Source organism: Emys orbicularis, chromosome 19, assembly GCF_028017835.1.
Source record: "Emys orbicularis isolate rEmyOrb1 chromosome 19, rEmyOrb1.hap1, whole genome shotgun sequence".
NCBI classification, from domain to species: domain Eukaryota; kingdom Metazoa; phylum Chordata; order Testudines; family Emydidae; genus Emys; species Emys orbicularis.
The window spans coordinates 11,289,055-11,305,691 of NC_088701.1; the positions used below are offsets into that span (position 1 = coordinate 11,289,055).

Sequence of the window (16,637 nt, forward strand, 5' to 3'; positions counted from 1 at the left end):
GGGCCCTGATCAGAGACACTCAGCGCGGTCAGTGCACTCAGCAGTTTCAGCAAAGAGCTACCAGGGATGGGGGCCCATTAGCAGATAAAATACCCGTGCACAGAATCCATGTCACCACACTCTCCCCCCCACCTTAAAATGAACTTGGCTGGTTTGTGCCCATGCTCTACTCAGCCATGCAAGACGAAGGCTCTGGTTATGGCGACTTCTCACTCAGGGTTTGCTGGTGGCACTTCTGCTGCAGTTTTGTCGTACAACAAATAGACCCACCTTTCATCAGCCCTGCACTCACAACGTCAATGAATGTTAAACCAAATGGCCAAAATGGTCCCAGTGGGCAACAAACATGCAAATAAGGTCTGGCTCATTCTGCCTCTTCTGCCAGTTCACCACTAGATGGCGGCAGAGAGCCCCTCTCCTCTACATTTTAGACCACAGGGCTTATTGCGGTGCCCTGTGTACTTTGGGCGGGGAGGGGGTTCGACTGGGTTGAGCACACAGGGCTGGTGCTGTGTTTGCTGCTTTGTTATTGCCCTAGAGGGGTTGTCACAATAAATGTTTTGGTGGCCTCAGAGTGTGGCCACCAACTCTCACTGGTGGCCGCTCTGACACTTTTCCCTAAAATACTTAATTAACTTTGGGAAAAACAATTAAATGTGCACAGATTCACATCCAAATCAGTGTAATTTATATTTGTAGGGTTTTTGGCAGACTCAATAACAAAAATAATTCTCCCTCCCCTCCCCCCACCAATCTAGGGCTTAAGTGAAAAGTGATATTTGTATATTTGTTAATATCACAGCACACTTAGTAGCTACCTGGGAGGCTATGAAAAGTGATATATGATATTAACAAACATACAAGTATCACTTTTCATAGATAGCTAGTAAGTCTGCTGTGAAATGTGATACTTGCATGTTTGTTAATATCACTTTTCCCAGCAAGCCGCAGGACCCATTGAGCTCTGGATGTGGGGGGCCAAAGGGAAGGCAGCAGGGGCCAGAGGCAATGGTGGAATGGATGTGGGGCCCAGGGCCGGGGCAATGTGGGGAATGGATGTGAGGTGAGGAAGGCAGCAGTGTCCGTGTGTGTGTGTGGGGGGGGGGGGGGGGTTGGATATAGGACTGTGGAAGGCAGCGGGGGCCTGGGGCAATGTGGGGGGATGGATGTGGGGCTGTGGGAGGCAGCAAGGGCCAGGGGCGATGGGGGTGGGTGATGAGCCCCACTGTCTCATGGCCAGAGCCTTGTGTCTGCTGCCATGCGGCCAGGACCGGGGGTTCTCAGTACCCACAGCCAGAACCTGGAGCTGGGGACAGGAACTGCCATGAAGCCGGAGCTGTGGGTCAGCGCCTGGGGCCAGTGCCTGCTGCTGACGGCCAGAGCCCGGAGCTGGATGCTGGAGCCCAGGACTGTGTGGCTGGAGCCAGGAGTCAGCACCTGCCTCTGCGTGGCTGGAGCTAGCACTCGCTGCTATACAGCCAGGACCACGGGTCAGCATCCGGAGCCAGCTCCTACTATTACGTGGCCGTATCCTGGGAACAGAGCCATGGGTTGGCGTCTGCTGCCGTGCAGCTGGGGCAGGAGATCAGTACCAGGGGCTGGGGCTGCGTGGCTGGAGCCCAGGGCCAGTGCCTGCCACCGCACGGCCAGAACTGGGGGCCAGAGGCTGACTGAAGCTCCGTGGCCGGAGCTGGGGGTCAGCACCTGCTGCCCTGTGGCCAGAGCAAGGGGTTGGCGCCCAAAGCCCCATGCTTGGAGCCCGCTGCCTTGCGGCTGAGGCTGGGGGTCGGTGCCTGTGGCCAGCGCCTGTCACTGCGTGGTCAGAGCCCGGGACTGGAGCTGGGAGCCAGCGCCTGCTGCCACCCAGCTGGAACCAGGGGCAGGAGGCTGAAGCCCTGCAGCTGGAGGCAGGGGTGGCCCTAGACTAGCTGCCAGCAACTGGCATCCTAGGAGAACCATGCAATCGGCGCCCCAAACCCCAAGGGCAGATCTAGGCTGAGGTTTTTGGTAAACTGGGAAACATTTTGCCCCTTTTTTCCTTTTAATGTTTTTTAAGCATTTTTTTAAAACAGAGGCTTAATTATTCAGTTTGTCCGTCCGTCCATCTGTCTAACCAATGTTTCTGAGATCAGATAAAATAGAGACACAAAATTTTCAGAATAGATTTGTATATGACAGCTGGATGATATTTCAGTCCGATTTCAAATAAAAATGCATGAAAAATGTTAATTATAATTTTTATTATTACAAATCCAAAATAATCCATTACACTATACTGCTTTAACTGCCATTTCCACCACATCCAATATAGAAAGAAAGCAGAAAAAGAACTGTCAGAAAAGAACTGCAATGCATGACAGTTTGTTAGCAAGAGTCAGGCTAACGCGAGATTTGTAGAAGCGAGGATTGTGTGAGGCGGGTGAGAAAGTACTGTGTGAGAAGTTATTGTGACCTTGTATAGATAAGGTGTAGAAGACCTTGTGTAGATAAGGTATAGGAAATATTGTATGTTGGCAAGAGTCAAAACAATTAAGAAATAAGATATCAAGATGGCTTATGTATAACAAAATGCAGCTGTCCCTCATTATTTTCTGTAATGAAAGGTATAAATGCTTGTTGTAATTAGGTATCAGTGAGAGAGACCTGCTTGGCTCTCTCCCTCTGCACAATTGTGAGAGTTAATAAAGCTTCTGACTTGCTGTACCCAAACAAAAAGTGAGAACTCAGTTTTTCTCCGACATCTTCAATGAACTTTAACCTGTATTTACAAAACACTCTGAATAAAAAAACACTCTGTGCTCCTCAAACATGACTTTTCTTGCTTTAAGTTTGGAAAATTCAGTCACTAGTTCTTTTAGATCCAGTTTTCCAGCTATTTCATGCTCTGTTGACATTGTGGCAAGTCCAACAAGTCTCTCTTGCACCATTGTTGAACGCAGATATGTTTTTATCCATTTTAACTTTGAGAAACTACGTTCCCCACTAGCTATGTTAAAAGAATGCGTAGAGCTATAAAAATGTTTGGAAAACTGTCTGTGAGTTTATTTTCACAAACAAACTTCAGAATTTCTTCAGGAGTGGAATGTTTCTTAAGTCGTCTTGAAAAAGCCTGAACCTCACTACACAAATCTGTAGCATCAATGTCTTTTGAATTTTCATGAGTCAATGCCAACTCCAGTTTTATACAAAATTCTCTTATCTGTTTTGCTGTTTTCTTTTGCAAGCTGTGGATATCATATAGAAAGCCAAATATTGACTCTAGCTGCTGCATATGTTGAAATCTTTCGTCAACCGAGTGAATAGCAGTATCAAGGACTGCGAAGTAGAAATTCACTTTGAACCTTTGTTTGGGTTCTGAATGGGTGTGTCTCATCCTTCATACAAAAACTGCTGTCTCTTTTGCCGAATACGAACTGGCTCTGGTTCAAATTCTGTCGGAAAGTCTATTTCTTCAGCAAGCTTGAGAGAATCTACCAGTGTTCTTTCGAACCCTTCAGCACTTCTGAATTCCTCCAGAATATTTTTAGTTTGCAGCAGTTTTTGAATAGCAGAAAGTATGTTCAAGTTCTTTTCCTGAAGCTGCTTACTAGTGAGGTTAATCTCGAAAAGGATATACCACAAAATGAGTGAAGTCACAAATTTGAACTTGGAACGGCCATTTGCAAGAGCTTCTGCATCTGAACGTGCCGTATTGCCAGATGATCCAGTAAAGGTAGTATCATCAGAAATTTCAATCAGGACATCAAAGAGGCTTCAAAGCATCAATGCGACTCTCCCATCTTGTCTGACTAAGTGGTTTCACAGTTAGAGAATTCACATGGCGAGTCAGAATCTCCCAACGGCATGTTGAGCCTGAGAAAAACACATAAACACATTGCACCAGGTCAAAGAAACTGCTTGCCTCCAAACAGCATCTAGCAGCATCACTGCCAACCAAATTCAGAGAGTGCTCACTGCAAGGAACGAATAAGGCCCTAGGATTGATTTCCATCATTCTCCTTTGCACACCATTGTCTTTACCCTTAATATTACTCCCATTATCATAGCCTTGGCCAAGTGCGTTTTAAACAGAAAATGTCATTGTTTCAAGCTCTTGTAGAATAATTTCAGTCATAAATGCTCCAGTTGTCTCCTTCAGTGGTATGAAACCCAAAAAATGTTCCTTTATGAGCACTTCAACATTATCTTCATCTGCAGACTTTTCCATATCCACAAAACGAATGATCATCGTCATTTGTTCAACGTGACTCACATCTGGTGTACAGTCCAGTATTATTGAAAAGTATTTTGCAGAATGGGCAGCTTCTACAAGTTTCTCTTTAATGGCATTTGCTAGGATTTGAATCAGTTCATTCTGCGTATTTTTTCCTAAGTAATGAATCTGTGTTTCATGATCAGTTATTTTACATAAATGCTCCTTCATGACTGGATCAAACAAAGCTAGGTATTCAACAAATTTTAAAAAGTTTCCATTACCTGGAATGTTTTTTTCATTTATACCGTGGCTGCAGAATGCTAAATTTTGCCCACCGAGAACTCTCATTAAAGCAATCTGATGCTCTAATATTTGTTGCCAATATTCTTTTTCCTTGATCACACGTAAAATTTTCTTTGATAGTTTTCCCTTTTTTCAATCATAATTCAAGTTCTTTCCAATTCTGAAAGCATTCCAAATGTTCTGTACTTCTTTCATGTGAAGAGAGAATTGAAGATATGGTTTTCCAGTACTTTGAACCATTTTCTGTAAGTGATGTACCAATTGCTTGATTTCTAAACAACTTGCAGCAAAAGCAAAACACAAAGTCCTTCGACACAGAATATTGTAACCAGTTTCGATGAATTTCTTCCCCATAATGAGTTTCCTCTTGTAATGCTGAGCAGAGAATTTTCTTTTATTTCCATCCTTAGGGAAGGGAAATTCATGAACTTGTTTGGGTCCATGTTCCACAAGAATTTGCCGCACACTCTCATCACATCTGGGCCATGAAGCTGGGTCCCCATACTGTAACTTGTTTGTAACTTCCTCATCCTCTCTTCCTTCTGCTTCATTTACTTCAATTTCTGCATGTGTCTCTGAAGGTGAATAAATTTTCTCCACTTCCATATCAGTCTGATGCTGTGAGCTGCCTTCATCTAGAAGTAAGTTTCCATCATCTTGAGTTTCCAAACTGCTTTTTTGTGGATGTGAGCTACCCTCGTCCATAGGCGCCGACTCTGTGGCTGCTCCAGGGCTGGAGCACCCACGGGGGAAAATTAGCGGGTGCTCTGCACCCACTGGCAGCCATGTGGTGAGGTGGATCACCGGCCTGCAGAGGGCGCTCCAAGGCTGGCAGAGCTAATTCCCATGGACGACCAGCAGGAGGTGCCGCAGGGGTGAGTCCACCCTGCTACAGGCTCTCAGCACCCCCACGATACAAACTGTCCAGCAGCCCTGCCTCTAGGGGAAAAGGTGCGCTCAGCCCCTGTGGCCCATTCAGCCCCTTGCTGCTCTGCGGGGGCTGTCACCAAGGGGCCCAGATACAGCCTGAGGCAACAGTGGGTTTGTGATATGGATGCTGGGGTGGAACCCCACCCCCGAAGTCTGGGGCCTCGTAGGCTTTCCCATCCGCCACTTGATTTCACGAGCGTCAGTGGGGGATAAAGCCCAGAGTCTGAGCTATTCTGACTGTAGCCAGCAGGGGACAGCAGAGGACAGCATATCCCCATGCCTCCTCATGACCATAGGGACACTGGCAAGAAGATTTCAAATGGCCCCTAACTTTGGGTGCCCATGTTGAGACACCTGGGGCCTGGATTTCAGAGGTACTAAACACCCGCAGCTCCCAGCGGGGCTCGTGGGCACTTAGGGTGTGTCTACACTGCAGTTACATGCCCACAGCTGGCCCGGGCCAGCTGACTCCGGCTCACGGGGCTGGAGCTGAGCAGCTGTTTACTTGCAGTGTAGACATTCTGGCTTGGGCTGGAGCCCGAGCTCTGGGACCCTCCCACCTCGCAGCTCCAGTCTGAGCCCCAAAGGCTACACCGCAGTTAAACAGCCCCTTAGCCCGAGCCCCGGGAGCTGGAGTCAGCTGGCCCAGGCCAGCTGCGGGTGTGTAATTGAAAATCAGCCCCCAGCCGTCTCTGGCTGGGCACCAAAACCTGAAGCATCCAGTGCTGGCCATTTACTCCCTACTGAATCCCTGGACCTGAACTCCATGGGCGAGGCCACCTTGCCTGGCCTGTGTTTGGCTCTAGGCTGAATCTACTGGGAGCCTAGCAGGTCCTCTAGGTTTGATGTATCCTGAGGGCAGCACATGGCTCTGGGAAGGCTCAGTAATTGGATGAGTCTGTTCAATTACACGGATCTGCTTCTAGCCAGGCCAGCATGAGGTGGTTGATTGCATTTTGCTTGGGTGAGCTGGCTTTTGTAGGTGACAAATCTGAGGAACTGTCACAGATTGAAGTATCACTAGAGGAGGTTTTGGAATTAATTGATAAACTCAACATTAACAAGTCACCGGGACCAGATGGCATTCACCCAAGAGTTCTGAAAGAACTCAAATGTGAAGTTGCGGAACTATTAACTAAGGTTTATAACCTGTCCTTTAAATCGGCTTCGGTACCCAATGACTGGAAGTTAGCTAATGTAACGCCAATATTTAAAAAGGGCTCTAGGGGTGATCCCGGCAATTACAGACCGGTAAGTCTAACGTCGGTACCGGGCAAATTAGTTGAAACAATAGTAAAGAACAAAATTGTCAGACACATAGAAAAACATAAGCTCTTGAGCAATAGTCAACATGGTTTCTGTAAAGGGAAATCGTGTCTCACTAATCTATTAGAGTTCTTTGAAGGGGTCAACAAACATGTGGACAAGGGGGATCCGGTGGACATAGTGTACTTAGATTTCCAGAAAGCCTTTGACAAGGTCCCTCACCAAAGGCTCTTACGTAAATTAAGCTGTCATGGGATAAAAGGGAAGGTCCTTTCATGGATTGAGAACTGGTTAAAGGACAGGGAACAAAGGGTAGGAATTAATGGTAAATTCTCAGAATGGAGAGGGGTAACTAGTGGTGTTCCCCAAGGGTCAGTCCTAGGACCAATCCTATTCAATTTATTCATAAATGATCTGGAGAAAGGGGTAAACAGTGAGGTGGCAAAGTTTGCAGATGATACTAAACTACTCAAGATAGTTAAGACCAAAGCAGATTGTGAAGAACTTCAAAAAGATCTCACAAAACTAAGTGATTGGGCAGCAAAATGGCAAATGAAATTTAATGTGCATAAATGTAAAGTAATGCACATTGGAAAAAATAACCCCAACTATACATACAACATGATGGGGGCTAATTTAGCTACAACGAGTCAGGAAAAAGATCTTGGCGTCATCGTGGATAGTTCTCTAAAGATGTCCACGCAGTGTGCAGAGGCGGTCAAAAAAGCAAACAGGATGTTAGGAATCATTAAAAAGGGGATAGAGAATAAGACTGAGAATATATTATTGCCCTTATATAAATCCATGGTACGCCCACATCTCGAATACTGTGTACAGATGTGGTCTCCTCACCTCAAAAAAGATATTCTAGCACTAGAAAAGGTTCAGAAAAGAGCAACTAAAATGATTAAGGGTTTAGAGAGGGTCCCATATGAGGAAAGATTAAAGAGGCTAGGACTCTTCAGTTTGGAAAAGAGAAGGCTAAGGGGGGACATGATAGAGGTATATAAAATCATGAGTGATGTTGAGAAAGTGGATAAGGAAAAGTTATTTACTTATTCCCATAATACAAGAACTAGGGGTCACCAAATGAAATTAATAGGCAGCAGGTTTAAAACAAATAAAAGGAAGTTCTTCTTCACGCAGTGCACAGTCAACTTGTGGAACTCCTTACCTGAGGAGGTTGTGAAGGCTAGGACTATAACAATGTTTAAAAGGGGACTGGATAAATTCATGGTGGCTAAGTCCATAAATGGCTATTAGCCAGGATGGGTAAGAATGGTGTCCCTAGCCTCTGTTCGTCAGAGGATGGAGATGGATGGCAGGAGAGAGATCACTTGATCATTGCCTGTTAGGTTCACTCCCTCTGGGGCACCTGGCATTGGCCACTGTCGGTAGACAGATACTGGGCTAGATGGACCTTTGGTCTGACCCAGTACGGCCTTTCTTATGTTCTTATGTTCTTATGGGTCTGTAAAACAAAACTAAATCAAAGTGGCTGGTGGAAGCAGCGCAATGAACATTTAATAAGAATCAGTGGCAGAGCTAATAGCGGGCTGTGGGGCAACCGCCCCCATCAGCAGCCATTAGATATACGTGTGGTGCCTTTTCAAGCCAATAGGTATAACTGAAGGTGGAACCACCAAATGACCCAGTGGCCTCCTCGTTCCACCACTGCTCAAAAAGTAGCTCCGCTGATCCTAAGAATCCGGAGTCTATTGAGGAGGAACATGGCACAGACAGCACCCTTGCTTGGAGAACCCATGCTTTGCAAAATGAGACATGGACTTTCATTCACCCTGCACTGAATTGCAGCCACTTCTGGGGTGGAGCGCAGTAGCTGCATAACAACATACAGCAACACTGCACAGGTATTGCTTGCCCAGCACTGAAATGCACATACCTCTGGGGTGGAGCACAGCAGCAGTGTAGTAACAGAGCAACACTATTCAGGGATCACTCACCCAGCACTGAAATGCAGACATCTCTGGATGGAGCACAGCTGATGTGCAACAGCGTTCAACAACACTACACAGGGTTCACTCACCCAACACTGAAATGATGCCACCTCTGGGGGGGGGAGGGGAGGGTGTAGGAATGCAGCAGCTGTTGAACAGCCACAGAGCCACACTACTCACAGTTTAGAGCAGGGTGTGAAGAAGACTCTCACTTCCATTCGAAAGCTCTGGGGGAGTTTACAGAAACAGAACATGCTGTTAACCTGAGCTGAACAGCAGCCAGGACACAATAGATTGGGTCAGACAACAGCTCTGCCAGGAGGGATTTGTTCTGATTGATGGAGGAGGGATGGGGCAGGGAGCTAGTCAAGCATGGGGAACAAATTCCTTCTCCGGAACGCTTTGCTCCAGGATCTTGGAGCCCAGGCTCTACGGCCATTAATCACTGCACCACCCAGCCAGAAGGGAAGGGCTGGGGCAGGTCTCTGCGCTCCACATGTCGCAAGCAGACAAGGCAGAATGAACTATGTCACAGAATAAATCAATTGCATAGCCTGGACTAGAACCCAGGAATCCTAACCACCAGCTCTCTGCTCTAACCATTAGCCCTCACTCCGCTTGCAGTCAGGATTGAACCCAGGAGTCCTGATTCCTAGACCCCCCCGTTTCTCTAACCCAGTGGTTCTCAACCAGGGCTACGTGTGCCCCTGGGGGTATGCAGAGGTCTTCCAGGGGGTACATCAACAGGCTACGTAAAAAGCATTAGCGAAGTCAGTACAAACTAAAATTTCATACAGACAATGACTTGTTTATACTGCTCTATATACCATACATTGAAATGTAAGTACAGTACTTATATTCCAATCAGGGCCGACGAGGGGGGGGGGGGGGGGAAGCCGATACAAATTACCAGGGCCTGGCGGTCTGGAAGGGGGCCCGGCTTCCCCGGCTTTCCCCCCTCTCAGCCCTTGCTGGGGGGCCCAAAAAAATATTTTCACGGGGCCCGAACCAGCTGTCGGCGGCCCTGATTCCAATTGATTTATTTTATAATTATATGATAAAAATGAGAGAAAGCAATTGTCAGTAATACTGTGCTGGGACACTTTTGTATTTTTATGTCTGATTTTGTATGTAAGTAGTTTTTAAATGAGATGAAACTTGGGGTACGCAAGATAAATCGGACTCCTGAAAGGGGTACAGTAGCCTGGAAAGGTTGAGAGCCACATCTCTAACCCACTAGACCTCCCCCTGCTCCCACAGCTCCGGATAGAACTCAGGAGTCCTGACATCCAGCCCCCTTCTCTAACCATTAGACCCACTCCTTTCCTGAAGCTGGTGATAGAACCCAGGAGTCCAGACTCACACCCCTGTACGTTGTGTGCATAATAGTGATGTGACGTGCAATTGGACAGAGATACTTTGCAGTGTGCAGCTTTGCTTGGCTCATGGGGCCTTAATGGAGAAATTCTGTAGCCATTGGGTGCCCTCTGGTGGCTGGAGGTAGCTCAGTGGGACTTAGACATACAGTCCGTGCTGTGATATCCAGGGCTGATGAAGGCCCTTACTCAGGCAGAGCTCGCTTAGAGCAGCTGGACAGCCAGCCCCATGGTGAGCTGCGGACTCTGGCCACCGGGATTGGATGCCTGCAGGGAGATGTGACCAGAAGTTAATGGGGCTGGGAGCGACCTTAGCTCCGGCAGCATCCCCTCTCCTGCTGCCAATGAGCAGCAGCAAGGGGCAAGTCTAACGACTGTGGATCAAACATAGGCCCTTCAGCACCAGAGACCCAGGCCTCTCTCTTGAGCTAAAGGAGGAGATCCCTTGGCTGGAAATCAGTAGCAGGTTGTTATCTTAAATTGCCCACTAGGGGGACACATGCACCAAGCCAGAGCAGCTTTGGGCCAGCCCAGGGTAGAGGTCCATGTAGGATGTGCCCCAGCCAGGGCCTGCTCCAGGCACCAGCGAAGGAAGCAGGTGCTTGAGGCGGCCAATGGAAAGGGGTGGCACGTCTGGGCCTTCAGCGGCAATTCGGCGGCGGGTCCCTCAGTCCCTCTCTTCCTCTTTGAGCTGCTGCCAAAGTGCCGCTGAAGAGGAAGAGAGGGAGCGCCACCAAATTGCCGCCGAAGGATGAAGCGGCGCGATTGAGCTGCTGCCGAAGTGCCACCGATCGGCTTTATCTTTTTTTTTTTTCCCCCGCTTCGCTGCCTAGGGCGGCAAAAAAGCTGGAGCCGGCCCTGGCCCCAGCCCCCGTAGAGTTGCATCAGCTGCTGCCATATAGCTGCCAGCTCCCAGCAACCGTGATGCCCAGCAAGGCACTGGGCAGTGCATTGCTAGTGCCCGTTGCAGCTGTTCACCAGGCTATTGGGAAGGGAGGGAAGGGTGAGGATGAGCCGCCCCCCCCCCCCCCCCCGGGGAAGGGCTGGGTTGGCTGGAGGGGCCTGGCTGGCGAAGTTCTGTTTGAAATGATTGACAGTTTCAATGCTCCTGGGATTTTCTCAGATTAGAAATGATGGCCCAGGCGCCTGGAGCTTCATTACGGGAGGTCGCACCCAGTGTGTCTTTCTGTAGGCCGGGCCATGCACCTGCCGGGCCCTGAGCCCCCACTCCAGAAATCACAGCACCAGGAAAGGTTGATGGGAGTGGATGTGACCACAATCCACAGAGCTCTGATCAGAGTGAGGGGAGCAAGGGCCCTGGCTTGGGGGCTGGAGTTGGAGGGTGAGCAGCCCGGGTGTAGGGAGCTAGTTGGAGTTGGGGATGAGGGGCCTGGCGGTGGCAGTGGGGGTTGGCTGGAAAGGGGGGGGGGCAAGAGACCTGGTTAGGGTCTGCTGGTTAGAGTTGTGTGGGTGAGGGGCCCGGGAAGGGGGCAAGGGGCCCAGCGAGGGTGTGAGGGGAGGGTGGCTGGAGGTAGGCGCCAGGGGCCCAGCTGAGGGAGTGGGGAGGCTGGGTGGAGGTGTGGGGCAAGGGGGCCAGCTGAAGGGAGAAGACTGGTTGGAGGTGGGCAAGAGGCCTGACTGGGGGGGGGGTTGGTAGAGGTGGGGGGCAAGGGACACTGCTGAGGGGGGGCACTGGTTGGAGGTGGGACTTGCATTTCAGTGGGGGGCCTGACCGGAGTGGGCTGAGGCCCCACTACCCCAACCCAGTCCTCGCTTTAACCCTGCCCGAGGCCCCCGCCTCCTGCATGACTGGGTGGGGGTTCAGTGGAGACTTGCATGGCCCCATCACCAGGTGCCTGCCCATTGGTACCCAGGCCCGACCCCCGCAGCGCCAGAAGTGGGGGGCTGCAGCGTTCAGCCATCACCAGCCTCGCAGACACAGACCTGCCAGCACCCCAACTGCTTTATAGTAAAATCAGTCACTGGGGGGGCTGGGCCCCTCCATCAGTGTCACTAGGGAGGACTGGGCCCCTCCATCAGTGTCACTAGGGGCCGTCGCCCAGCGTCACAGACACTCCCCAGAGCACGGCAAGGAGAGGCCAGGGCACACACAAGGGCAGGAGCAGAGCAGGGGTAGAACCCAGGAGTCCTGACTCCAGCCCCGCCCCGCGCACAGCTGAGTCCCACTTCCATCCACAGGGCTCGAGGGGGCGTGGCCCCAGGCTCGGCGGGAGGGGCTCAGAGGGAGCGTGACGTCACACTCGATGGGCGGGGCGAGTTCCTTGCCCCCGCCCCGCGCTCAGACCCGGAAGCGGCAGCGGCCCCGGGACAGCAGGAGGCAGAGATGGCCCCGTCCGGGCTGAAGGCGGTGGTGGGCGAGAGTGAGTGCGGGGCCGGGGGGTCTGAGCCCGGTCGGGAGCAGGGTCCGGTCGGGTGTGGGTCTGGGGGGGGCCAGGGCCCAGTTGGGGGGCCCTGGGAGGGCAGGGTGGGGCGCTCCAGGAGTCAGTCGGAGCAGAGAGCTCCCCACCCCCGCCTGCCTGTCACACACCGGGAGGGGGAGGAGGAGGAGGGTGTCTGCCCCACCGCCAAGGGCCGCCCCCTCCGATAGGAGCTGCACCTTGGCGGGGGGGGGGGCGGTGGCTCTTTCTATCGGGGTGACTCCTGCCCTCACATTTCCCTGGCACCCCGGCTGCATCTCTGCCCCGTCACCCAGCCTGGCTGCTCAGCCTCTGACAGAGGGGGGGGGGGGGCAGGACTCCCTAGTGGCCAATGCTGCCTGATGCCCTGTGTGTGAGGGCTGTTTGTGGTTTCCCCCACCTCTGCACCCCAAAGGATGATCGGGAGCCCCCCAATGACACCCAGCCAAGTATTGGGTGAAAGCTGCCCCAGCGCAAAGCCGAGTTGCCACAGATCCTTGAGCAGTGCCCAGGCTTTGCGTCCTCGCTCCTGGAGAGGCACTTCCTGCTTCAGAGCTCGCTTTAAGTCAGCTTCTTAAACTCTCTGGCCTGTCCCAGTGACAGGTCAAGCTGCTGAGCTGGAGGGATCTCAGCAATAGCTAGGCAGGATCCAGGGACTGAAATCTGCTTCTGTGCACTGTTGGGTTCTTTGGTCCAGGCCTCTGTGTCTTAGATTGATGGTTGGCCCCCATTGCTGTGGTATCTGGGCATCTCACACTCTTTAGTGTATTAGCCATCCCCTGGCTATTATCCCCTTTGTGCAGAGGGGCAGTTGAGGCACAGAGAGACTCAGCAACTTGCCCAGGGTCACACAGGGAGTCTGTGGCAGAGCAGAGAATTGAATCCATGGTGTCTCAGATCCAAAGCTCGCACTCTCAAATCCTCATCCCTGGGCCATCCTTCTTCTCTTGCAGCTGCCTCAATCCTGTCTGCTCTGTGTGAATGTTAAATGTCCTGCTGCGCTTTGTGAGGTTTTGTCCTGGTGTTCTGTGTGGAGGTCGTTGTGCTGAGCCCGAGAAGTGGCTGCATTTTACATAGTTCATAAAGAAATATAGCTACGTTTATAATTATTATTAAAGTCTCAGTCGCACCAGGCCAAGAGATTAGGCAAGCGAGCCGTAGGCTCTGAGTTTTGCATTGCTCAAGGCCACACACAGGCAGCCACTAAACTCTGTGCCAATTTCCCCATCGCTGAAGAGGAGGTGACAATTACCCTTTCGGGTGGTGGTGGAGATTTAATCCCCTGCTGCTTCAGTCTGTATAGCGTATTCGACATGCAGGGCACTTTACAAGTGCTGGTTGTTGTTGCTTTCACCACCACTTTCTAGTGCCTGTCCATGATGGATCATCCAGGAGTGGTTTCCCATTGATGTAACATCCAGGATACAGGAGGGATAAGGATCTGTCCTCCTTATGCCATCTCCTTAAGCTCCCCTGCAAACCGTGTCCTGCTTGGGTTTGGACTGGGGAAGCTCCCCAGGGGCTCCCCTGCAAACCGTGTCCTGCTTGGGTTTGGACTGGGGAAGCTCCCCAGGGCTCAAGACACAGGTAGAGGGAGACATCTGGTGATTTTTCAGGTTTTGACCCAATTTAAAGCACCACGTGGGGGGGAAGAGGAGAAACTGTCAAGAAGTTATAGGCTAGCACTGATCCCATAGTTGGTCATACAACAGATGCCTGGACAACTCATTCGTTCATCTGACACCCCTGTGAGGGAGGTGGATAGAGATTAGAGCTAGGCTGGACAGGCTAGGCAGAGAAACCACCAGGTGAAGTTAGGATTTGTGAGATATTGGAAGCTGTGTGAGGCAGGGACTGTCTCTCTGTTCTGTGTGTCCAGCGTCTAGCACAGTGGGGGCCTGAGCCAGCTCTGGGGCTCCTGGGCTAGGTGCTACTGCAATGCATATAGTAGGTATACCAGGCAAGGGAGCTCCACTGCCAGGTCTCTTCCGGAGAGCTGATTCTGACATAGCTGTGCAGGCCTCTTTCCAAAGGCTTTGCACTGCGGTCGCCTTGTCTTTCCTCTGCAAGGTCCAGTAAGATCAGCGCCTGATGCTCCAGTTAAACAGCCATCTGGGGAATGCTTGAAGGCAGAACATTGCTGTCTTTATCACTGACATCAAATCCAGCGGCCTCTCCTTGCGTCTCAGTAGAGACGGAATACTGAGCAGCTGAGATTATGTGCCCTACGTTGATGTAGAGAGGTGTCATGCCACTAAGGCCTTGTCTGTGTTTGGGGTTCAGTTCAGCAACCAGGAGCCGGTGTGGTGGTCCTGGTATAAATCCCACAAATGAGGAGGAAAGCTGTAATTTGCACTGCTTGAAACGCAGGTATAGCACAGTTTGCTCCCATGCAAATTTTCTTGGCTATTTTTGTCTGTTACACCCTTTTCCCTTCACCAGCTGTCTTGTCTCCTTAGACTGTCAGCTCTCTGGAGCAGGGACTGGCTGCTCCTCTGTCTGTACAGTGCCTAGCACAGCACCAGTTCTTGGTTGGTCCCCAGGCACTACAGTAACCATGATCCCTAGCTCTCATCTAGTGCTTTTCGTGAGTAGAGTGCAAAGCACTTTGCAGAGGAGGTCAGTATCATTGTCTGCCTGTTACTGGCGGGGAAACTGAGGCACAGAAAGGGGACGTGACCTGCCCAGGGTCACCCAGCAGGCTAGTGACAGAGACCGGAATAGAACCTGTGTTTCCAGAGTCCCATCCTGTGCTTTCTCCCCTTGACCACACAGCCTACACTTGGTCTTTGCACCCATTGCTAGTCACCAATGGCTGAATCCCAAGGATAAACCAGGCCTAAAATTTGATCTTCCCAAAATATCACACAGAGCATTTACTAACCTCTTTTCTCCCCCCTCCCCTGACCGGTTGAAATAAGCAAAGAGTAAATCATGGGATGCTGTGTGGGCTTCAACTGTAGGGTCTCTGTAATGTTGATCTTGTGCAGTGTAACAATTAAGCATGGTGCAATTTGCTTCTTGTTTGTAACCGGTTAAAGAGAAATGGGTCACACTTTGTTTTAGGACTCCGTTTTGAAAGGGTTATAAATAAGATATTTGAATGAATGGGTAACCAGTTACAGAGTCTACTGGATGGGTAACACCTTTCACTGGGGCGCTTAGCCATCTGACATATGCTACTCACGTCTAACATGCTTATAACTTCTGTTAACCTGTTGTACGTAGAACCTTAAAATCCAGGCTGTCTGAAAGGGGATTATTTGCAGTTAGCTGTTATGTCCTTCTTCGTTTTGCTCTAACTACTTTCCTGTAGAAGAAAGAAGGGCTTAGTCAGAAGCATTAACATTAAGTATATCAGTGACGTCGGCTGCTAAGAGGCAGAATTCAGCTGGAGAAAAATGAGTAAGCAGCAGACAAAGTAATCCACATAGCTTAGGTTCCTGAATAACAAGAATGGGCTGTAACTTTACATTCTCTCTGTTGGGGAAGGCTCGGCAGTTCTTGGTGAGCTGGGGAAAATATCTTTGTTTTTTCAGTTGTTTGTTCCCTTTGGAAAATTCCATAACTTGCGAACACTGCTGTGTTTGCTTGCAGCAGCTGTTATCAGAACCAGGTCGCAAAGGGAAGGAGGGGAATGGAGGGAGAGTTTGGAGCGAATGTTCCATCCAGTCCTGTGGCTAGCGAGCCTGCGGGATTCCTAGCAGTGCTAGACCCTGGAGTGAGGAGCCCAGGCTGGGTATCTGCACAGGGAAGAACATTTGTAGCCAGACACTGACAGAGGACGATGTGACTTCACTTAACAGGATGTCAGCAGACCGGTGCGGGAGTTCCCCTTGCCCACACAGCGAAGCATTGCACACTTGGCCAGACGCAGCAGAGCCTGATGCACTTGCCACTGCTGGAGCTGGGAGACCCCAGGAGCTCGGGTTCTGTTGTGGGCTGGAAGGTTCGAGGATCGGCGCGAGTCAGACGCCAGGCTAGCTCTAGACTGACTGAATAAAGCAGCCTTTGAGTTCAGTGCAAGGCAGCCTTAGGGAGAGAAGAGAGTGATCCAGCGCGGTCAAACCTCACTGCAATAGGGAAGTACTAATGCCTTTGTCCGAGGCACTGGTGAGGCCTCATCTGGAACACTGTGTCCAGTTCCAGTCACCCGTGTTCCAGGGAGATGAATTCCAGCTGGAGCAGGTGC

The 16,637-nt window shown here is 50.5% G+C and overlaps 1 protein-coding gene and 1 pseudogene across 1 annotated transcript in view; both read left to right on the forward strand.

The window, feature by feature from the left end:
* LOC135891988 (adhesion G protein-coupled receptor E2-like) overlaps positions 1–16,637 on the forward strand; it is a 1,091,233-nt pseudogene that overhangs the window by 342,226 nt on the left and 732,370 nt on the right.
* LOC135891558 (syntaxin-binding protein 2-like) overlaps positions 12,383–16,637 on the forward strand; it is a 44,607-nt gene continuing 40,352 nt past the window's right edge. Inside the window, exon 1 of the mRNA XM_065419122.1 lies at positions 12,383–12,409. The gene's annotated coding sequence lies outside the window, so the exon portion shown is untranslated. The remainder of the gene's footprint in view (positions 12,410–16,637) is intronic.